General features: G+C 36.8%; 2 long non-coding RNA genes across 11 annotated transcripts in view; one reads left to right on the plus strand and one right to left on the minus strand.

The window, feature by feature from the left end:
* Window positions 1–19,568, minus strand: part of LOC147846642 (uncharacterized) — a 91,667-nt gene that overhangs the window by 56,856 nt on the left and 15,243 nt on the right. For 4 of the 10 annotated variants that reach the window (XR_015476074.1, XR_015476075.1, XR_015476072.1 and 1 more), the window contains exon 3: window positions 5,722–5,833. This is a non-coding gene — a long non-coding RNA (uncharacterized LOC147846642). Of the gene's footprint in view, window positions 1–5,721; window positions 5,834–12,528; window positions 12,662–13,709; window positions 13,790–19,568 lie in introns of all 10 variants that reach the window. The other 6 variants (XR_015476078.1, XR_015476077.1, XR_015476076.1 and 3 more) reach the window with 3 other exon arrangements.
* LOC141384360 (uncharacterized) overlaps window positions 6,686–19,568 on the plus strand; it is a 212,912-nt gene continuing 200,029 nt past the window's right edge. The window contains exon 1 of the long non-coding RNA XR_015476094.1: window positions 6,686–6,843. This is a non-coding gene — a long non-coding RNA (uncharacterized LOC141384360). The remainder of the gene's footprint in view (window positions 6,844–19,568) is intronic.

Here is a 19,568-nt window from a genome sequence, read left to right on the forward strand (position 1 = left end):
TGGCCAAAGACTTATAAATTTAACAGTATTATTTCTGAAGCTCCTGCATGACCTAACAATTTTCAATTGTTATATAACTAGTAATTGTTAAATTAAAATAAACAAAATGAATAAATAAATAAATAACAAATTTATATATATATATATATATATATATATATATATATATATATATATATATATACATTTGTGTGTGTGTATGCATAATAAAATAAAATAGATAAAAACAACAAAAACAACAAATAAATATATATTTGAATTATTAAATATCTTTATTTAATATATTTTGAATATTACAAATATGTATAGATATTACTTTTTTTTGCTTTGTTTTTGGTCATTATTAGTGGTAAAGCTGCTAAAATGGCTTAAAATATCAACAAAACACTTTCAACTAATTTAATCTATTTTTTCAGCAGGGTCAAGAGAGCATGTGGTCAAAAAAAAGGTCTAATGAAAAAAAAAAGTGTATCTACGGCGATAAATATTCTCATATACTCAATGTGCATCCACTATAATGAATCACAGCCCACTCTGACCTTTGTGCATATTTTTAACGAATCACATAATTATAGATACAGGACATGTTTCTGTTTATTGCATAATCTGTTTCTCCTAGGAAACATTTTTAGTGTTCAATAAGTAAATTCTAGCCATCAAAATGTGAAAAAAGCGTATTTTAAGAGAAGAACTAAGTAAAGAAAAGAAAAACTACTGCATTAATTAATCCTAATGAATTTGAGCCTATTGTAATGTGTCAGCTAAAATAAAATAAAATAAAATAAAATGCAACTGACCAACCAAAGGCATGAATATAGGCAAAAATACAGCCAGAGTTCAGAATAAAGCAATAATAATAAATGTTCAAACAGTATTATTCATTGTTGCTTCACAAAGCTACTGCTACAATTATATTGTATTGTAAAGACCTAGTAAAATTACAATAAACAACTAATAAAAGCATAAAAAATAATGAATATAATTAAATGTAATGGATATAAAAACACAACAAACTAATAAATGAAGTTTGTACAGCACACGGGGGAGGCAGTGGCGCAGTAGGTAGTGCTGTCGCCTCACAGCAAGAAGGTCGCTGGGACGCTGGTTCGAACCTCGGCTCAGTTGGTCTTTCTGTGTGGAGTTTGCATGTTCTCCCTGCGTTCGTTTGGGTTTCCTCTGGGTGCTCCGGTTTCCCCCACAGTCCAAACACATGCGGTACAGGTGAATTGGGTAGACTAGATTGACCGTAGTGTATGAGTGTGTGTGTGTGGATGTTTCCCAGAGATGGGTTGCGGCTGGAAGGGCATCCGTTGCGTAAAAAACTTGCTGGATGAGTTGAAAATGAATGAATGTACAGTACACTAAACATACCCCCAAAATGTATAGGGGTTAAAATCGTCATTGTATGTTAATGAATTAAAATTTACCTCCTTAAATTTCTCGACTTGACTGACAGAGTTACATGTTTAAAAGACAAAAATGCACTTATGATGATCCAATTATCACCACAAATTCGATATCTGTTTAATACTGCAAAGTGTTGTGAAACTGAAAAGCTCATTTAAAAGTGGTGTGATGCTTAATTTTGTCTCAAATCAGATTTGTCATCGTTGTCAAGTAAGAATAAATAATGAATATGATGAAATAAAATACATATGAAGCCCCACAAACAAACTAACTAATAAAAGTGTGTACAGTGTACTAAACCCCCCCCCCCCAAAAAAAAAAATTTATAGGGATTAACATTTTTATTGTTCATTAATTAAAATACCTATTAAGGTTTCTAGATTTGACTGTGAAGATGCTTAAGTTGCATGTTTAAAAGTCACATATTTATGATCCAGTGATGGTGCCAAATTTAACACAATACTCATTTAATACACCAAAGTGTCACTAAAACCAAAAAGCAAATTAAAAAAATTCTGTAATGCTTAAATTCAATGCAAATCTGATAAATCCTGCCTCATGATGAGCTCTATTATACAGTAACACACAGTATATATTCATTCATTTACTCATTAGTTCTTTATTCATCAGGGGTCACCATATCGAAATGAACATGCCAACTATTCCAGCATATGTTTTACAGAGTGAATGCTCTTCCAGCCACAACCCACTGCTGGGAAACATCCATACACACACATTAACACACACTACGGCCAATTTAGTATTCAATTCGCCTATAGTGCATATGTATGGACTCTGGGGGAAACTGGAGCACCCGGAGGAAACCCACGCCAACATGGGGAATGCATGCAAGCTCAGAAATGCCAACTGACCCAGCTAGGACTCGAACCAGCGACCTTCTTGCTGTGTGGCCACAGTGCCAACCACTGAGCCACCCCTGGCAGTATATATACATTGCAAATATGAGCTGTCGAGTAAGACCGTCATTGAAGTGTTGCTGAAACACTGCCAGCAAAACCAAACCACGTGAAGCAGAACAACTCTCAGAGGAAGCAAATATTTATCCGTCAAAGGCCTGATCCTTTCTGCTCCCTTTCACAGCTTTTTGAACACTTAATGTAGCATTCTGGCTTAAAATTAGACGTATCTATAAATATACAGTATGGCAGCTTCATGCATTCAGCTAACCACAGTTGCGGCTGTGAACGTTCACACTTGGTGGATCTGGAGAATAAAGCAGCTGTGCTACGACACTAAAACACAACAGCTGCTGGAACAATGTTTCTGCAGATAAAGCACAAATTTATGATGCCGATATCTCACTTTGAATGAGAGACGTGTTAATTAAAAATATCTATCATCACAATGAGGACTTGTGTAGATGCGCCACCATCATTCATCACCATCAAGACAGATGAAAAGAGATTTTCATTTCAATTCATTTGCACAGATGCTTGTTCTTCACACTTGTTGCTTCGTCTCAGAAGTTTCTCCCACAGTGGGGAAAATTTAAATAAATATGCATACATTAACTCGCTTTCTCTTATGAGAATGTGATGGGGAATGCACATTTTCAGAGTCTTAGAAGCAGACTCCAGTTTCTTGGAAAATGCAGACAAAGTTTGATATATTGTTGTTAAAGGATCACGAAACACCAAAACACATGTTTTGAGCTGTTGACAGTCGTATATGTGTCCCACACTGCTAAAAACACTACTAGGACACACATATCTCACAAAAAAAGTGAGTTATTTCGTGCAAATTCGTACTTCCGGTTTGAAACGAATTTCTGAAGCTGCTTCACAGCCATGAGATCTTAGCGTGTATTCCAGCGTGTAAACTGGACGTCTGTAACTGGGAGTACCCAACACAATCTCATGGCAAATCGTAACTTTTTGATTTACTGGCTAATTCGTATGAATACGTACGATCTAATTCGTACAATTTGGTACGATTTGCTCATCACCCATTGACTGTTGGGTTTAGGGGTGGGGTTAGGTGCCATGCCTCCTTTTTAAAATCGTACAATTTCGTACGATTGAACTCATACGAATTCATACGAATTAGCCACTAAACTGGCAAAACGTAAAATACTTTCGTTTTCTCGTGAGATCAGGCTGGAGTATCGTATTACGTCTCTGAGTGTGCTGCATTGATTCATGAGTAAGGCTTGGTTCAAACCAATCAGCGCGCTCTGTTATGTATGCGCTGCAACTTCATTAATATGCATGCTAGCTTTCTTAGACTGAGAAAAGTACCTGAAATAGTGTTCAGACGGCAGAGAGACGACACACGTCGTGTTGCCAAAAGGAGTGGGAAAAGAATAAGAATTGTTTTGAGATACGTTAGTAAGTTTAGTAACCTGTCCAACCATACACCCATCCCATCTTTACAAAATCTGTTCCTCTTTCAATCCATTCATACATCTATTTGTCTTTAGCCATCTATCTAATCTGTCTGGCCACTCGCCCATCTTTCCATCAGTCTATCCATTCTTTCAGTCGTTCCCTCCCTTCATCCATCCTCATATCTGTTTGTTCATCCATGAATCTTTCCATCAGTTCATCCATCCAAAGATCGATCGATCTATCTATCTATCTATCTATCTATCTATCTATCTATCTATCTATCTATCTATCTATCTATCTATCTATCTATCTATCTATCTATCTATCTATCTATCTATCTATCTATCTATCTATCTATCCATCCATCCATCCATCCATCCATCCATCCATCCATCCATCCATCCATCCATCCATCCATCCATCCATCCATCCATCCATCCATCTATCTATCTATCTATCTATCTATCTATCTATCTATTTATTTATAACAGGGGTGTCAAACTCAATTCCTGGAGGGACGAGGTTTGACACCTGTGATCTATAATATTAATAATATTGTTATCATCATAGCATGTAACACACAATGAAATCCAGCCTGATCTCACGAGAAAACTTAAGTATTTTACGTTTTGCCAGTTTAGTGGCTAATTCGTACGAATTCGTACGAGTTCAGACGTACGAAATGGTACGATTTTAAAAAGGAGGCGTGGCACCTGACCCCACCCCTAACCCCAACCGTCATTAGGGGATGAGCAAATCGTACTAAATTGTACGAATTAGATCGTACGAATACATATGAATTAGCCACTAAATGAAAAAGTTACGAATTGCCGTGAGATTGTGTTGTGAAATCACAAACATTTCATACAAATTGTTGTATATCCATCCACACAAGTCCACAATTGCTTAAAAATGTATATAATTAAGCAAGCATACTGTATATAAAATGAAACAAATTTGTCCTTAAAATGTATATGTTAATAACAATATGATAACACCTTGTTTTAAAGGTTGTCATGTTCACCAGCGAACAACCACCAGATGTTGCTGGTAAACATTCACACACAAACATTCACACTCATTGAACTACATATCTGCCATGTTATTGACTACAACACCCAGTCATGCCACACACACACAACCGGTTCCAGATCAACACTGGTTGCACTCTCATAGCTGAAGCCACTCACACAATGATTGTTTGGACTATTTATACCCCTTTGTTCCACACACATGTTGCCGAGTCTTGTTAACTGTAAAAGTAACACTACAACGCGTTTTCCTTGTCATGTTTCTCTGTGTTTTGACCTTAGCCTAGTTTATCCTTTTGTCCTTGTTTGCCGCCTGCCTTCTGACCCCTCGCCTGTGTTTGATTACGATTCTGGATTGTCTACATATATCTGTTTGCACCTGAATTGACCATCGCTTGCCTGACTTTGAATAAACCTGCATTTGGATCCTACCTTCTGTTGTCAGTGTCACTCCCCGGCGTTACAAAGGTGTAAATTTAGTTGCACTTAATTATGCATAGTTAATTACAAGAACGTGTAACAAGGATTCTTAAAATAAAGTGTTACCAATAATATTATTATATAATGCGTGTTAACAATATTCAAAACAATTGTTTTGAATATTGTGAAAACAAGTAATTAATCCATTGTAAACATGCATAACATAAATATCATCGTGATTGGATATGATATAGTTTTTCAGCTCAGGTCTATAAGCCTGTATTGAGTTATAGGGGTTACTATTATTATTTTAAAACCTGTTTTAATATATTTTAATCAGTTTTTAATCACTTTTATTATTTGTTTTTATTTTCTTATACTTGTCTCTTTTATTCCTGTTTATGTAAAGCACTTTGAATTGCCGCTATGTATGAAATGTTCTATATAAATACACCCGCCTTGCCATTGTGACTGTATAAGTGCAGTGATGGATGTTTTAAGTGTGCTTCACTCACAGACTGATCTTGTCGGGATCCTGCAGTTTTCCAGCGCTCAGGTTTGTCCTTGTCCACCTGAAGTCTTCCGCACTCCTGAGCTAAAATTAACAGCGCCCATAAAAGCAATGGTCTGTAAAAACACAAGCAAACAAAGGTCAGATAAATTAGACATAAGCTCTGGCAGTGTTGCCAAGCGGTGCGTGTAAAGACACTCAGGGTTGAATGCAGAAGTTGGTAAAGGTTATTATGGGATACGGGATGCCAAATTCTGGACACTGTTGAGAAACTTTGAGCAAACCACTATTAAAAATAAAACGTGAAACGCAATGTGTCACAGTACTACATAGTAGTAGCATGTTATGTATATTGATTAATTAATAATAACAATACTGTATGTTGAATGTGATATTGAAATGGATTGTTTGCAATTTCAGTTCAAGTATAGAGAATGTTAGTACTGTAGTTCAAAGATAGCAAAGGATAAGCAATAGAATAAGAAACTAAAAGATTATGTGCATAATACATGTGCTAGTGCTGTTTTACCTTTACAATGTTAACACACTAATGCATGCTTAAAAAGTGTTATCAATGTTAGTTCATGAAACTATTAAGCTTCTTGTAAAGCTAGCATAAACAAAATCAACAAAGAAACAAATAAGCAAACAAAATAATACAAATTTATATAAAAAATACGTTAAAAAATCTGTATCATTATGTTTATTTATTCATTTTCCTGTCAGCTTAGTCCCTTTATTAATCTGTGGTTGCCACAGCGGAATGAACCGCCAACTTATCCAGCAAGTTTTTACACAGCGGATGCCCTTCCAGCCGCAACACAGACATCCCTTTTCCACAGCTTCCTCTTGCGCCCACAGTTGGATGTGGTTCTTCTTGATGGTATGCTACCATTAGCTTGGATAAAGCGGCTCTTGATACATCACACAGACTTGCTGTCTTGGTCACAGATGCAACAGCGAGACGTGCACCAACAAGTTGTCCTCTTTTGAACTCTGATATGTCACAATGTTGTGTGCATTGCAGTATTTAAGGCAAAACTGTGCTATTACTCTGCTAATTAAACTTTCACACTCTGCTCTCGCTGGTGGAATGTGCAATCAATGAAGACTGGCCGCCAGGTAAGTGCTCCATCTATTATTACTAATAAAAACAGAAAACTGAGAATAAAATGTAACATCATTGAGATGTTGCACATTCCAGGCACCAAAAACATACCAACAACAACAACAACAGAAAATAAATAAAAAACAGAAGAGAACAGAGTCTTCAGTTGTTGTTGTTGTGGGCGCTGTGCACTTCTCAAACATCTTACGACATCTCATACAAGTATGACTGCATGTCTCTCAGCTTACAGTCAGTCTGACAGACAGTTTTGAAGCAGCTCTTGCCAACATCCGTCACTAAGATCCTATTTACAACCTTAAATAAATAACAAGAAACCCACGGTGCTGTGCTGTCAGCCGGACAAGCAGGAGGAGCAGATTCACAACTGCATAAAAACACATACAGCATAACGCAGCACACTACTGCAATGGTAATTAGTTTACGTGGCTGTGTAATATTGCACATGAAAGGTTAAAAACACAGTCTTGAACAGCGACTGCACCGTGACGATTGCTTTGACAAGCAGCGCAGCAGTACAGACTGCATAATTTATAAGGAAGTGACAGGACGCTGTTTATAAAGTTTTTTTTTTACATGAAAGGCTCCAGAAGTTGCTGTTATCTTGCTAATTCCTCCAGTCTCCTCATGCATTACAGTGTGTTCGTGTCAGACTGAGGAGAGAAGAGGGAAATATTTCTGTTTCATTACTCAGATCTCAAATATACAGAGACTTTTAAACACATGCAGATTTGGGTGTGAATGCAAAGCAAAAAAAAAAAAAAAAATTCTTACTTAGTTTTTCCTCCCAGTTAAAACATATAAACAGTTTCAGAAGAGATCACATTTCCCCAAGATGAACTCTGCAATGGAAAGGCAGAAATCTTAAAGGGATAGTTCCCCCCAAAACGCAAACTTTACTTTACTTTACTCATCCACAGGTAATCCAAGATGTAGGAGACTGTTTTCTTCTTCTTCAGCAGAACATTAAAGAATGTTTTGAGCTGAATCTGTTGGTTTTTGGTGATTCGTATGAAATGGCAGTAAATTTTGACAGGTTTTTTAGATTCCAAATAAACACATACAAACACGTCAATATGCGTGGCTCCTAATGAAACACTGAAGTCCTGGGAAGTGAAACGATCGCTCTGTGCAAGAAAATCAACATTATTTACAATATTGTTAGCTCATATCCACAGCCTGCATGAGTTTAGATGGGAGGTCAGCTGATGCAGTTTGTTGACAGATATTGTATACTGTATACGTGAAATAATCTTGTTTTTATACTTTTTTTTTAAACAAGAAACTCATAAATACAGTAAATAAGTTATAAGAAATAAGTTATTTTTACTTATTGACAGATTATGTGGCTGGTTTTAAGGAAAACACTTAGTTTTGACTTAATATTTCTGAAAACCACACTGTTTACTTGTGTGAACATTTATATATATATATATATTATAATTCGAATTTCACAGGAGGACTAATATATATATATATATATATATATATATATATATATATATATATATATATATATATATATATATATATGTAACTGACAACAGGGTATAAATGCCTTATTGATGTCAGAGGTCAGAGGAGAATGGCCAGGCTGGTTCCAGCTGATAGAAAGGCAACAGTAACTCAAATAAGCACTCGTTACAACCGAGGTCTGCAGAAGAGCATCTCTGAACACACAACACGTCCAACCTTGAGGCGGATGGGTTACAGCAGCAGAAGACCACACCGGGTGCCGCTCCTGTCAGCTAAGAACAGGAAACTGAGCTTATAATTCACACAGGTTAACCAAAACTGGAGAATAGAAGATTGGAGAAACGTTGCCTGGTTACAACATTTCTGCTGTCACATTCGGAGGTCGGGTCCTGTCCTTGTATCAACAGTTCACGCTGGTGGTGGTGGTGTAATGGTGTGGGGGAGATTTTCTTGGCACACTTGGGGTCCATTAGTACCAATTGAGCATCGTGTCAACACCACAGCCTACCTGAGTATTGTTGCTGGCCATGTCCATCCCTTTATGAGCACAGTGTCTCCATCTTCTGATGGCTACTTCCAGCAGGATAACACATCATGTCATAAAGCGTGAATCATCTCAGACTGGTTTATTAAACATGACAATGAGTTCACTATACTCAAATGGCCTCCACAGTCACCAGCTCTCAATATAATAGAGCACATTTGGGAGGTGGTGGAATGGGAGATTTGCATCAAGTATGTGCAGCTGACAAATCTGCAGCAACTGCGTGATGCTATCATGTCAATATGGACCAAATCTCTGAGAAATATGTCCAGTACCTTGTTGAATCTATGCCACGACGGATTTAGGCAGTTCTGAAAGGGGGTTATAATCCTGTCATCCTTTATTCACGTTTCATCTGCTGAACAAAAAAGAAGATATTTTGAAGAGAGATGGAAACTCTTTAAATTTTGACTTAATATTTTTGCTAACAACACAATATTTTTTACTTGTGTGGACTTTTTACTTGGACCAGAAACAAAACAAAAACTGTGCATGTTGTATTGTGTAAATCAAATGCCAAAATAAATGTATGCTAGTCGTTAGTTTTGGAAAACAAAATGAAACAGGACAAATTACTAAAAAAAAACTTTTAATCTCTGACCCCAAATACCTGTGCAATCTGATGAGAAACGTTTGAGCTCAGTTTGCGATCTCCTGAATGGAGACACTAATGCGATGTCGACGGGTTTCTCTGACAGTCGGTCGTGTTGTTTTGAGTGGTTTTCAGGTGAGCCGTGAAACAGCAACTACAAAGAACACATCATTTAGTCGACGACTCGACGGTTTACTAACAAGTAGCGAAGACGTCATGTTGATCCGCATCGTTAAATCATCAGTCGGCGACAGAAGAGGAGCTGAAAGCGACACGCTGATGTGTCTAATGTTTCATCTGCACACTCATGCGTCTTTCAGCACATTAAAAGAGCAGATGAAATGAAGCCACGCCGCGCTGTCAGAAATGAGCAACGGCCCTGTTAGAAAACACCCCGCGGGCTCCACTTCAGGAGACATGCGTGATCCTTACTGATTCCTTGTTTGGATTGTTTTATAAAGCGGCTGACAAGTAAATCATTAATATGATGCTTTTAAAGCAGTCAGATGTACGGTCAGCGGCTTTCATTAGTTGAACATGTAAACAACAGACTTAACTCATTTGTGCAAACACTTAGTAGACTAAAAGTTGGTGATCATTCATTCATTCATTTTCGGCTTAGTGCCTTTATTAATTGATGGTGGCCACAGCGGAATGAACCGCCAACTTATCCAGCATATTTTTTTCGCTGCGAATGCCCTTCCAGCTGCAACCCTTCCTGGGAAACACCCATACTGTATACTCTCATTCACACATATACACTACCGCCAATTTATTCATTCATTCATTCATTTTCTTGTCGGCTTAGTCCCTTTATTAATCCGGGGTGGTCACAGCGGAATGAACCGTCAATTTATCCAGCAAGTTTTTTTACGCAGCGGATGCCCTTTCAGCTGCAACCCATCTCTGGGAAACATCCACACACACATTCACACACACACTACGGACAATTTTAGCCTACCCAATTCACCTGTACCGCATGTCTTTGGACTGTGGGGGAAACCGGAGCACCCGGAGGAAACCCTGCGAAGGCAGGGAGAACATGCAAACTCCACACAGAAACGCCAATTGAGCCGAGGTTCGAACCAGGCGACAGCACTACCCTACTGCGCCACTGCCTCGCTCCACGGCCAATTTAGCTTACCCAATTCATCTATAGCATAGCGCATGTCTTTGGACTTAACCGGAGCACCCGGAGGAAACCCACACGAACACGGGGAGAAAATGCAAACTCTTCACAAGTTGGTGATTAATAAAATAAAATAAAAAGAAGTAATGATAATAATATATTTAACAGCACACTGATTAATAGTTTAATATTTATTAATAAAATAGAATTAAAAAATGAAAATAATATTAATTCTTCATAATATATGATTAATTTTAATTTAAACTGCCTGATTCATTCATTCATTCATTCATTTTTCTTTGGCTTAGTCCTTTTTTCAGAGCTTGCCACAGCAGAATGAACTATTCCAGCATGTTTTATGCAGCGGATGCACTTCCAGCTGCAACCCAGTACTGGAAAACACCCATGCACACACTCATTCACACACACACTCATACACTACGGACAATTTAGTTTATTCAATTCATCTATAGCGCATGTGTTTGACAGGGACAGATTTCATTAATAAGCAAGGTAAGCAGAACATCTGAGGGTTTATACCTATGAATTATATATATAGCATCATTTTCTATCCTATTTTGTATGACGAGGGTTTAAACAAATAAAAGATACACTTTTAATACTTCTGCGCAAACCTGTTCCCCACCTTTAATCATGGAGAAATCCAGCAGTCAAATTATGTAAGGATTTAGTTTTAAAAACATAATTAAAAATGTTTAAATATTTGATCAAAACTATTAAAACTATTAAAAATAGTTTATACATTATGTTACTTGTGAATTCATTTAAAAAAAAAAAATCATTTAAAAGGTTTTACAAGATGCTTCACATGTGTCACAGTCAAATCAGAAGGATCCAAGTGCGACTGTAAAGAATATTTTTTAGATACAGTCAAAATAAATGCAAGGAGAGAGTGCGGTGCTAGGACTAGGAGAAAACAGGGCAGAGATCAGGCAGGAGAACAGGGTCCAGTGTTAACTCCTCACGGTCCTGAGCACAGACAAATGCACACATAAGCACACGTAACGAACTGACAAGGAAACAGAAAACGTCACCCATATATAGGCACAATAATGAGCCTCAGCTGGCGAGCAAATCAAACCAGCTGAGTGCCGTCATAGCACGTCATAGCACGTGACCAAAACAAATACACGTGGACAACAAACCCACATGATCAAACAGACACTTCGGAAGAGCGCACAAACCTGCAACCGTGATTATTTTGCATTAAGACGAAATATAGAAAAGGAGATAAAAGAAAGAAAAAAACCCAGCAAAATAAATTAATTAAGAGTAAATTAAAGTACAAACTTTTAGCCCCGATGGCTGGAATTGCTAAGGCCCCCAAATCACTAAATCCGCCCCTGGTGTTACTACTGTGGGGGAAACCAGAGCACCCGAAGGAACACAAACACAGGGAGAACATGCCAACTCCACACAGAAATGCCAACTGACCCAGCTGAGGCTCGAACCAGCGACCTTCTTGCTGTGAGGCGACAGCGCTACCTGCTGAACCATCACGCCCTCCATTTTGCTTCTCATACATAATAATAAATCGAGTTTTTTAACCCAACACACAGCCGTTGGGGATACTTCACTCAGAATTAAACATCCAGTCATCATTTACACCTTTCACTTGTTTTAAACCAGTTTGAGTTTGTTTTTTTGGGTGAACACAAAAGAAGATATTTAGAAGAAAGCCTGGAAATATTGACGTCCATATTATTTGTTTTTCCTGCTATTGAAATCAATGTTTACAGGTTTTTAGCTTTCTTGAAAATAACCTCCTTGTTATCCTCAAACTCATTAAGGCTTGGATCCTCTTGAGGGAGAGTAAATGGTCAGTCAATATTAACTTTTGTGTGAACTATCCCTTTAGGATTTGGCCAGTCGCGTAAATAACAAGCAAAAAAAAGGGTCTGGTATGTGAAAAGGATGTCTGACCTTTCCTTTGTGGCTTGATGTGTTGTGCGGAGCATCTCGAACCCAACAGAAGTGACCTTGCTCTGGGTCAGAACAGACTCTCTCTGAGCCTCTGACCTCTCGCTGTCTCCTTCACCAAACTCACAATCTCCATCTGAGCAAACACAAGTCGCAACAACACACTTTTAAAGCCAATGTCTGAAAAACAAAAAGAGCTTGAATTTTCATTTACGCAGCCTCAGGACGTGTGTGAAGAGTTAAAAGCAGCATTATTATTATTATCATTTATCAAGTATTGTTTAGGTCATATTTAAAAGAGTGACCAAATGTTTTACAGTATTTCCTATGCTAACTTACCTCTTGGAGAAAGTCTTATTTCTTTTAGTTTAGCTGGCATTACAGCAGTTTGTGCATTTTTAAAACCATTTTAAGGTCAATATTATTAGCCTCCTTAATATTTGTTTTTTCCAACTGGCTACAGAACACCACTGTTGTCCAACGGCTTGACTAATTAACCTAGTTAAGGATTTAAATTGATACTAGTATCCTGCAAAATAATTGATAAAATACTATGTGCTGTCATAATGGCAATGATAAGAAATAATTTATTAAAAATTGGTTATTAAACTATTAATTTATTTAAACATATATAAATATATTTAAAAATCTAACTTTGATATGTGAAGTTTATAAACTAATTTCTAGAGGATCACGTGCTTATGATTGATCACGGCTTGCCCCGCATTAACTATCATATTATTTACCAACTATTGAATACAAATGTACATAAATAACCAGATTTCCGTATCTTAGTCATCTTCGCCTTAAAGAATCCACCCTCCATTCCTACTCCTGCCCCTCTTTACCAGATTAATCCAGGACAGGGCAGCACGGTGGCTTAGTGGTTAGCACTTTGGACACACTAAGAAGGTCACTGGTTTGAGTTCTGCCTGGGCCAGTTGGCATGTAGAGTTTACATGTTCTCCCTGTGCTTGCATGGGTTTCCCTGGGTGCTCCGGTTTCCTCCCATAGTCCAAAGACATGCAGTATAAGTTAATTAAATAAATCAAATTGGCACTGTATATGAGTGTTTTAGTACTGGGCATTCACCGCAAAAACATATGCTGTATAGTTGGTGGTTCATTCTGCCGTGGCAACTCCTAATAATGGACAGACGAATCGGAGAAGCTCTCAAGACCTACCTGAGCTCAGACTCCCCTCTCTCTTGATCAAACAGAAGTGAGACCCAGGCTCAAGGATCTTCTGAGCTCAGGGCTCTGTCCTGGGATAGCATAAAAAACACTCTTTATTATTAATCATCAGCTAAGTGTGAACTCTTGAAATAATGTTAAGTGCATTTCTTTACCTTCTTGTGTGTAACTATGATGGTGCTTAGTTTTTTAATAAACAGTATGTTGTTAAGCAAACAATTTACTAAAGTCAAACATTTGACTTTCAAAGTATTTTTCCCATACTGTAAAAGTCAAGGCTTTTTATTTTGGGGAAACCAAATAGTTTTTCAATTTGTCCAATAAAAAATGGTATAGAGCAGGGGGTGTAGAACAAACAAAAAACCAATATCATTATGAGCCGTGGGCTGAAGGTAAATATGCCAAACTATATTACAATAAATAGGTAATTTCATAGTATTTAGAAATAAACAAAAACATTACTAATCGTATAAACTCATGCAGTATAACTTTTAAAATGATAATGTATTGCAATAAAAACATAACAGCGGAGCTTAATGCTGAATCTGCCTGTGCCTTGATTTGCTCACCAAAGTCTCTGGATTGTCCTCTATCCATCAGGTAATTACTTTTAAACTAAATCTGATTCATTAACAATATTTAATTAAAACATTTAATTTCAGTTAGCTTTTAACAATAAAACAGACGAACACAAGATTACATAACATTTGAAAAGACAATCTCTAAACAGTCCCCATCATCCTGCCTCTCTTCTCAGATGGGATTACGGGCCAAATCAAAGGTTACCATGGGCCAACTTTGGCCCACAGGCCATAGTTTGGGCATCTCTAGAGCAGGGGTGTCCAAACTCTGTCCTGGAGGGCCGGTGTCCTGCAGATTTTAGCTCCAACTTGCCTCTACACACCTGTAAGGATAATTCTACAAAGCCTAGTAAGAGCTTGGCTGTTTCTCAATTCCAAGAACGCAGTGAACGGACTTGTGTTCTTGTGGAGACCGGTCTTGCCAGGTGTCCTCGGAAGAACGAACTCAGGAGACCACGAGGGCAGAGAACGCGTCCTTTGAGAATTGAGATGCTGTGTTCTTCCTGATGGTCACATGACCTTCACGTGTTTTAAATAGTAAATAATTTAAACATTACAGCATTCATACAACAACTTATTGTTTTTCCCCTTTTCAAAATATATACTTTGCATAAAAAACATCATAAATATACTCTGCACAATATAAATAAAACAGATTTTAATACGAATTTCAGCAAACAAACACCCTTAATGTGTTTATTCCTTTATTAAGATGTCCATGGTAATGTTTACTTTCACCGTTTCATTTAGGGAAACTCCTGAGACAAATAATTTAAATCTCTGAACTTTAATAATAAATCTATATAAAATGCTGCGCTTCCCACCTCCAGTCGCAATGACTTCTGAGACTTCCAGAGCGAGTTCGGTGCTCAAGTCTGCATCGGTGCGTCCTCGATATCAAGATCACATCCGGGAAGTTTCACACGTCCTCCGTACTTGCGGTCTTGAGTATTGGAACTGAACTTAGGCAGCTGATGATTAAGTTGCACGAGAACACGAGGACGCAAGACCGCTGAAGAACGCATATTGAGAAACAGCCCCTGATTAGCTAGCCCAGGTGTGTCTGATTGGGGTTTGTAACTAAACTTTGCAGGACACCGGCCCTCCAGGATCGAGTTTGGACATGCCTGCTCTAGAGCAAGAAATATCAAATTTTCCATGTTATGAATGTCATGTTCTTTTAAAAAAACAATTCTGGAATGCATTATCTTGCACAAATAAAAAAAATTATTTTGATTTCCTGATTATTTTTTAATTTGATTTGCCTTTTCTTACAGTGTTCCTGTACTGTATGTTGTGCTTTCAGCATGAAAATGACCAACATGAAGCCAGCAGCCACTAGGAAACTCATGAACGGGAAATGTCTGAATTAAAATGAAATCACAGCACCTGTATCTGCTTAGCATTCAGCAGTTCTGGCGAAACATTCTCCGGTGCACATTTTATTCGTAATGAAGTCGCTGGACTTCAAAGCAGCAGTTTGAAAGAACTCGCCAAACCAGCTCATTAGCTGCGGCTTTGATAAGAATCAGACGAGTTATTAAAGTGTTAACCTCACAACCCTACAATGACAAACAGTATCTACAAGGAAGAGATACACTGTTGTGAATGAATCACACCTTCTCTGCACTTAGAAAAGGCTCTTCATCTCCCAGTATTAAAGAGACGCCGTCGGCAGAGCACATGCTGTTAAAGATAAGGAGATGCTTGATCCCAAATGATCTGTCCTGTGAATGCCTTTCTGGCCACGCAGACGCTTTCAGACACGACTAATAACTGCTGCGTTTCTTCAGCAGCAAATCCTTTCATAAGTGTGATTACATGTGAACTGCAGGAATACATTCTGAACAATAGCCTGGTGCTAAAACGCTGATGTTGTCAGTAATCAAACTCAATTTTGCCATTTTCTGAAGAAAATACTAGTGATTGTTGATGAAAAAACACGAAGCCACAGTGTTAGTGGGCTTTAGTGAATTTTAGAGCATTGAAATGTGGTTGCTAAGGTATTGTGTGGTTGGTAGGTGGTTGTTTAAATATCAAAAAAAGCTCACCTTTGGGTCTTTATTATGTTCTGAGCATCCGTTTTTAATGCAAGTCTATGATATGCCTGTATTAGCATCTGAAAATCACATTTCTGATCAAGAGCTTTATATTACTGTGCATGCTCAGTGGTGGTGTTATCATTATCTAATAAAAAAATAATAATAATGTGAAATTCTTTACATTTATATAGTGCTTTTCTAGACACTCAAAGCGCTTTACACAATGGGGGGAATCTCCTCATCCACCACCAGTGTGCAGCATCCACTAGGATGTCGCGACAGCAGCCCCTACTCCTTTTTTTGAAGGGCATCCTGGGTCATTTTTGATGACCACAGAGAGTCAGGACCTTGGTTTTACATCTCATCCAAAAGACGGCGCTCACTGAACAGTATAGAGTCCCCATCAATATACTGGGGCGTTAGGACCCACACAGACCGCTGGTTGAGCGCACCCTGCTGGCTTTACTAAAACTACTTCCAACAGCAACCTTGTTTTCCCATCTGGTTTCCCATCCAGGTACTGACCATATTCAGACCTACTTAGCTTCAGTGGGTGACCAAAACTAACTGAAAATTAATATTAGCATCAATAATAATGATAACACGGTGGCTCAGTGGTTACAGCTGTCCCCTTACAGCAGGAAGGTCACTGGATCGAGTCCCGGTTTGCTCCAGTTTCTTCCATAGTCCAAACACATGTGCTGTAGGGGAACTGATGAACTAAATTGGCCGTAGTGTATGAGTGTGAATAAGTGTTGAATGAGTACTGGGTTGCAGGTGGAAGGGCATCTGCTGTGTAAAACTTATGCTGAAATAGTTGGTGGTTTATTCCGCCTTGGCGAACCCTGATGAATAAAGGGACTAAGCCGAAGGAAAATGAATGAATGAATAAATAATTATTAATAATTAATTAACTGGAATAAAAAGCATTTTTTTAGTTTGACAGTCCCTCCATGATTTTGCAGGACTTTTTTTCCAGATTTTTGTGGCCTAAAATGACTGATTTTGCTGCAGATTTTCTTAAAATTGCGGCATTATTTTGCATTCATTTGCTGTAAAATATAACAGACAAAAGTCTTTATTATAAATATACAGTTGAAGTCAGAATTATTAGCCCCCCTGAATTATTAGATCGCTTGTTTATTTTTTCCCCAATTTTTGTTTAATGGAGAGCAGATTTTTTTTAACACATTTCTAATCATAATAGTTTTAATAACTCATGTCTAATAACTGATTAATATTATCTTTGCTATGATGACAGTAAATAATATTAGACTAGATATTTTTCAAGACACTTCTATACAGCTTAAAGTGACATTTAAAGGATTATCTAGGTTAATTGGGTAACTAGGCAAGTTATTGTATAACGATGGTTTGTTCTGTAGACTATTGAGAAAAAATATAGCTTAAAGAGGCTAATGATTTTGTCCTTAAAATGTTGTTTAAACATAAAAAAAACTGCTTTTATTCTAGCCAAAATAAAACAAATAAGACTTTCTCCAGAAGAAAAAAATATTATCAGACATACTGTGAAAATTTCCTTGCTCTGTTAAACATCATTTGGGAAATATTTAAAAAAGAAGAAAAAAACTCAAAGGTGGGCAAATAATTCTGACTATATATATATATATAATTTAAAAAAAAAAATTGTATTACTCCTAGACCCAGACATATGGTTCTGTATGGATTTACACAAGATGGGCATGCATGAATGGCACTCAAGAGAGGAATTTGAAATCTCAAAAAGCATTCACAGTTGCCTCATAGCACCTGGGATGTATTTGGCGCCCTCCAGAAATGTATATAGAGGTACATTTATTCAGAATGAGCATGAGTTGTGATATCCATGCACTGTAAAACACAACAGTCAACTTTATCAAATAAAATGAGTGTAGTTAAGTCAAAAAAGTTAATTCTACTCATTTGAAAAGAGTTTGAACTCGGTGTTGAAGGTGAGTTCACACTGTAAAAAGTGATTAATCCAATTGCCTTAAAAAGAAAACAAGTTGACATTACAAAAATTTTGTAAGTAAACCCCTAACTCGGAACAGTCAAGTTGACAAAATTTTTATTATTATGCAAATTTTGTTCATGTTTTTTTTTTTTAGTTAACTAATCACTTTTTCCAATACAGAATTATTTCATTTATTTATTTTATTTTCATCTTTTCTGTATCCAACAAAATGACAGTAACTAAAATCCAGACTTCAGTCTTCTAAATTCTAGCTATTTTGTAGATTTTATAGACTTAATGAAACACCAAATATGTAATATTGTAATAATTATGGGAATTATTTAAAAACAGACATAATAAAATAGTCTGAGACTATAAAAAGGGATTAGTTAGCTTTAAAAAAAGTGAGTGTAATAAGTATATTGTAATTATAAAAATTAAGTCAAATTAACAGTTCCAAGTTACAATGCATTTACTTACATTATTTTTGTAATGTCAACTTGTTTCTTTTCAGACAATTGGTTTACTCACTTCAAGTTACTAATCACTTTTTACAGTGCATTAAATACCTCATTACTTCAACTTAAATGGAGTAAGTTCACAGTACTCATATAGGTTCGTTTTTTTAACTAAACTGGTTTGTAGCAATCGGTTTCCTCAAACGGTTTGAGTTGCCTTAACTCATTGGGTTTTACAATACTCAGTATGTTTGATTTCTCTTAATTTATTGGTTTTTACTGAGCTCAAATTGCTCTGTTTACTCAAATGAATTAAGCTCACAGTATTCATTAGGATTAGATTTTGAACTTAAATGGTTTGTTGCAATCGATTTCCTCAAATGGTTTGAGTTACCTTAACCTATTAGGTTTTACAGTGTATAGATACTTTACAAATATATATATATATATATATATATATATATATATATATATATATATATATATATATATATATATATATATATATATATTATATATAAATGATGATCAGAACATCAACTATACTCTGTATGAAAGCAAGTTATTTGAGCTCTTTGACACTTCAGTCCAACTGTTCAAATACTATACATAAATATGAAAGCAGATATCAATTTTGCACCAGACGCCGATGTTCAAACGGTCCACGCAACTCCACTGATTAAATGATCTGAGTTTGCCGCCTGTAGCGCTTTCTATGAACATTTTATATCTCGCTTTTATGTCATCATGCATGCATGCTCTAAAAACATACAGCTTGGTATTTTGCCTGTTGAAATATGAATCTGATGCAACCT

Source organism: Danio rerio, chromosome 1, assembly GCF_052040795.2.
Source record: "Danio rerio strain M-AB ecotype USA chromosome 1, GRCz13ab, whole genome shotgun sequence".
NCBI lineage: Eukaryota > Metazoa > Chordata > Actinopteri > Cypriniformes > Danionidae > Danio > Danio rerio.